The sequence below is a fragment of the Monodelphis domestica genome, chromosome 6, assembly GCF_027887165.1.
Source record: "Monodelphis domestica isolate mMonDom1 chromosome 6, mMonDom1.pri, whole genome shotgun sequence".
Classification (NCBI taxonomy): Eukaryota; Metazoa; Chordata; class Mammalia; order Didelphimorphia; family Didelphidae; genus Monodelphis; species Monodelphis domestica.
The window spans coordinates 166,989,783-166,995,292 of record NC_077232.1 but is presented as its reverse complement, the minus strand read 5'-3'; the positions used below and the strand labels follow the sequence as shown (position 1 = coordinate 166,995,292).

The window sequence follows — 5,510 nt, the reverse complement described above, 5'->3', positions numbered from 1 at the left end:
AGATCAACTAAGCAAAATCCTTAAGAAATCTGTTTCCAGGATGACCTTTAACAGCTTACATCTAGCACTTACAATTAATTATTTATAGCAACCAAAAGTTGGGATTCCCAATGAAATAAAACATTTATTTGTGACCTAGATGGCATGCAGACATTAACCTTTACACTATGTCCAATCTATTCTGGTACCACTTTTGGCATAGTGACAGTACAGATTATAGAAAGTTCAAGACCTGATTTTTAAATCTTGTAAATTGGTTTCAAAATTAATGTTACCTTAAAGCCCAACACATGAAGACTTATTCTCCCTGGTGTGATGATTACTTCCTGAGAGTATCTTCAGTACTTTAAGAAGTTACAGTAATGCTCTCAGAAACCTGAGACATTGAATTCATAATTCAGTCTTTCAATGGGCCAAATAATTTTTTTATACAAATATGAAAGAATCACAATTCAGATAATAGAAAACTAGGATTTCCAATACAGAGAATTGCTGAACACACTGAGGCTGAATATGTTCAGGTCACTTTAATAATCTCTTTTTTAAAGAAATAGAGATGTTTAATTTTTCCCTCTTAATTCTACCATTGACTTGAATGGTGGAGGGGAACTTGTTAAATTTATGGCCATCCAAAGCAGTATTTATTACTGCCTGAAAATCATATAGATCCACAGTATTCTGAGCTTTGAATTGGTTGAATTGAGTAAAAAAAGAATAGTTGGTTAAAATGAGTTACAAAACAAATATGTTGGGGACAAACAACAGCATATGTATTTCTTGTTAAAGAGGAAGAGAACCTAAGGAGGGAGTGATGAAGGAAGCACGAAAGGAAGGAGAGAGGGAGAAAGCAAGGGAAGAAAAAATTAGCTATTGTTTTTGTTGTTCAGTTGTTTGGTTATGTCTGACTCTACATGATTCTATGGATAATAGCATGGCAGGCCCTTCAATTTCCACTATTTTCTTTAATCTCTGAAAGTCCATGTTTATTATTCTCATGCCTCTACCTATCTGTTTCCTCCTCTGTTATCCCCTTTTCCTCTTGCCTTCAATCTTCATCAGGGACTTTCCCCAACAAGTCCTTTCCTCTCTTTCTGGGGTCAAAGCATTTCAGCTTCAGGATATGACCTTCAAGTGAATAGTCTGAAATAATTATTTAAATATTGACTGATATGATGTCATTTCAGTTCCTCCTACCAAAGCTTTCATAGTGTTTTATGAGGTGATAATGAATTGAATTCTCTAGTACTTAGAATTATTGCTTGCACATTTTTATGTTTTGAACAAGTTTAATAACTTGCTATAAATCTTGCAAATGTCTGACTGGTAGTCTATGGGGGACTAACCTTTCATATTCCTTTGTTTTGATAATTTTATTTGCGACTTTTGGAATTTGAAGCAAACCCTCAATAATACTTATTTAATTGGATAGGAGCTGTAGTTATACATCTATGAAGTTAATTTCTACCCTGGAACTTCTGTATTTTATAATAAGCACAATAATTAATAATAACTGATTTTAGAACAACATTATTCATTTCCTTTCAAAATCTTAAGCTTGAAATCTTTAGTCAAGTTAAATAGCAGACCTCTAATATCATTCATATTACATAAATAGGATGCTAGGAATTTTATTGTTTTATTTTGCTTATATGTTTTTTGAATTTTTTATTTTTTAATTTCGATTTTTATTAATTTGAAAACAAGCTTACAAATAATAAATATTAATACACCCAAGAAACACAGATACACACATTGCATTAGACTATTAAAGATATGAAATTCTTATTCTCAAATAGTTCTTTCAGTTGAGGGTCAGTTGTGGTCTCCTTCTGCTGCATTAAATTAGCAGTTTTTTTGGTAGCTCCCTAGACATCAGTTTTGGCTATGGAAGGAGAGTATAACCTATCAGAGGCCAGTGGTAGAGATTCCCAGTACTCCTCCTTGCCTTTGCTATAATCCAGGGCTTGGGGTGCACCCTCAAACCACTGCCCCAGCTGCCACGCTTTTCAGAAGCAGCAGGTACCTGCTCCTCAGCAATCATTCTGATGCAATAAAGCACAAACCCACAGCAGTCCCCAATGTGCCTGAAACCCAAGTTGTAGGCTTCTTTGGCATATTTTTGGATATCCCATTTTGTAGCAACTTTGGGTTCCAGACCAAAAGGAAATTGGTAAGATTGATAAATCTTTATTTACTGCTTTCTGGACTATGAGAAATCAGCAGGCATTTCATCAAAAGGGCTTTTTATCTGGCAACCTCCAAGTCTTTTTTTTCATGAAGTTCACAGTTTTTAAACTAATTGTGGGGTCAAAATGGTAGTTCACGGTAACAGAAGAAGCTCCTGCTTTAACCAGCCAAACTAAATATTGTTCAGGAGTTGCACCATGCAGATCTTCTGGCCCAATGCACAGTATACTGGCCAAGAGCTTTCTATATTCTTTTTTATGCTTCATCTGTCAATAAGGCTTCTTCCGCCTGTTCAAAATACTCTGCAATCAGAAACTTCACATTCTTTTTCATAAATATTGTTAACTGTTGTCAGAAAATTTTTTTCACTTCAGTTCATTCTGCAACTCAGATATGATCGTGTCTGATTAACTTTGCTGGCTACCAAAGTGTCTCCTTTGTACTGTTGTTACCATATAATGCATATTTCTGCATTAACCATGCTAGAAGAGAAGACATCCATTACTTACAAGAAAGAAAAATTCATGGGGAAAGAATGCTATGTTTCCATTTCAATTCGTATTCTACCTGTTCCTTCTATGGCAGGGGATAGGAACTTGCCTGGACTCCTGTTCCTGTCCCTTCCTACTTTAATGATCTTAACCAAATTGCTTAAACTTTCTGTCCCTCCATGTCCTCATCTATAAAATGAAGAATATAGACTAAGGTCTATTCCAGTTCTGAATCTATGACCCAAGGATATTATAATGATGCTGCTATAAAAATTAAATTTATATCTCTAATAATAAAAAATATTACATTTTATGAGGTTTATTAAGGATCATTAAAATCAAGGAATAAAGAAGATACAAAACAAAGACCATGTGCCATGGCTGATTAGCCCATTCAAAATCCCCACACTTAGCTTGCCACCATACTTGCTGCATTATTGCAAAGGAAGTGAGAGAGAGAGCATGGGAAGCATTAATGCCAGTTAAATACTAATAACATGATCTCACCAATGTGGAGACAGAGGAGAGATTATAGGGAATTCTGGGAAATATCAATGGCTTCTGGGGAATGACGTCTAAGGTTCAAAATTTCCATTTGTACATTCCCCCCTGAGACCCGCAGAAGACTAACCTCTCCAGTGGGCCTTGTAAACATGCCAGCTATGAAATTACATTAATTTGAGGATAAGAGGAAAAGAGAAAAAAAAAACAATAATTTCTAGGTGCATTGACAAAAAGCCAGTTAGGGGACAGTCCCCTTCGGCATAAGAGTATACATACAAAACAAATGCATTCAAACCCCACACAGTTCAAATCACCACATCCCAAAGTTCACTCTGGATCTTCTGGTACAGCTTGTGGTCTATGGAGGCATCTTCATAGTATCTTGTCCAAATAGTTGACTTTCTAGATTTGGGGAGGTATCATGTTTCTTAACCTAAAATTACTCTCAAAAGGAATTTAAACTTTGCAATTTAAAATAATAATAATTTTACATACCCCCCTGAAGAGGGTGATTGGAATGCACAAGGATCACTTAGGGATGTATGGCTGTGTTATGAGGTGTATGAATCAATTGGCAAGAGAAATTAAAAAAAAATTAAAAATCCAAATTAAAAAAAAAGATAATACCTGGATGAAATATAGAATACCAAAGTCTTTTGTGTAAAAATTCTAAGTAAAGGAAAAATAAATCTATAAAAAGTCCTTGAATCAGGACCCAATTAAAATGATTTAGTCAATTATGCATTTACCCAGTCAGTAGCCAGGACTATAGAAAGTTTGCCACACCATGAAAGACAGAATAGGAACTAGATTCTAGGAGCCAGGTAGGAGCCAAATTTGAGATACTTGGTAAAATGTGGGACAAGTAAGACCTGCCTTTAACACATGTTAAACAGGCTTAACCTCGAACCCCAGACAAGTTCAAGTCCTCTTGTCATGGCTCAAAATTTTCATCAATTCCATTGCGATTGTTTGGTCTCTTTGGCCTTGCTCGATTGGCACTATGCAGTTTAGCTTTGTGCTTCTTTGGCACTGTGCAATGGCTCTTTTTATATTCTCTTGTCCTGGAATCAGTCAGAATCATTAAGCAAAGTTCCATATTTTTTTAAAACAATCAATACCATCATTTTCATAGTCTAAAGCTTTTGGGGTATGAATTGACATTATAGCAAATATATTTTAAATGTATTACTGTATATTCAAAAAAAAGTTAAAGAAAATCTTCTCAGTACTGGTGACATGTGCTTCAAATACAAAAAAGGAGAGAAAAAAACTGAAATAGTATATTGCATATGCAAGAAAAAAAATAACAGTTTTAAAAATAAAAAATGTAACTTATAATCACTGACACACAGTGTCACCTAAGGAAATGTAGAATACAAAAGTTTCTCATGAAAAAATGAGATCTATTTCCTCTTCAAACCTGGCCATGATCCACTGTGAGTGCAAAGCAAATGATTTTCACAAAGTAACAGTTTTTTATAAAGAACAATAGTTCAACATGTAATGCACATTCAAAAAGTACCAAAATCCCCAAAATTATAATAGCCCATTTAATGACAATAGCAAACAAACTCATTATCATATTTTACATGAACCTTCTGTGTGACTTTTAAAGAAAATGGATACTTGTCACAAGTTTTTCAGGTGTAGCAATGTTTTAACCTTGGCAGAGATATTTTAAAAAGGGGATTAGTGCCATAATTACAAAAAAATATGACAGAGGAGTCTAGAAAAGACCAAACCTCCATACTGTTGATATTGGGTCTAAAATGTCACCAAGAATCTAGAGATCATTCTAGTGAAATGGTAAAGTGAGCTGAGGAGTTACAAATGAGAGATGCTCCCTTTTTGGGACCCATTCAGAGGTACCATGCCCTGGGATCAACTTCCCAGATCCTTTGGTACGAGAATGTAATGTCCCATCAGGAGGTAGGGATTAAAATTGTACTTCACTTGAGCTACTAAAATGGACCTTACCTCCTGTTAGAGGCAGGCAAAATGATCAGAGTTGTTGAAAACAAATCTAAAATTCGTGTTTGAAGACTACTTAAAATCTATTTGAGATATTTAGCTCATTAAATTTTCTAAAGGTTATGCAATTTTAACCTGTTTTGATGACCAATCTACCATCCTCTATGTGATGATTTACAAAGCCAAAATAGAAAAAAAATTGTTTTTATATGGACTTATTCAATAATATTTTTTCAGTATAGTTATAGGAGAAAACAACAGAATATAACAGTACTTAAAACTCAGTACATTAAAATGATTCAGTATAACAGAATAGTATTGAATACATTAATATATGAAATTAAAACAAAATTA

General features: G+C 34.3%; 1 pseudogene; it reads right to left on the bottom strand.

Moving 5' to 3' along the window:
• Positions 1-1,744: 1,744 nt before the first annotated feature.
• LOC100618613 (betaine--homocysteine S-methyltransferase 1-like) lies at positions 1,745-2,460 on the bottom strand (annotated as a pseudogene).
• Between the last annotated feature and the right edge of the window lie 3,050 nt (positions 2,461-5,510).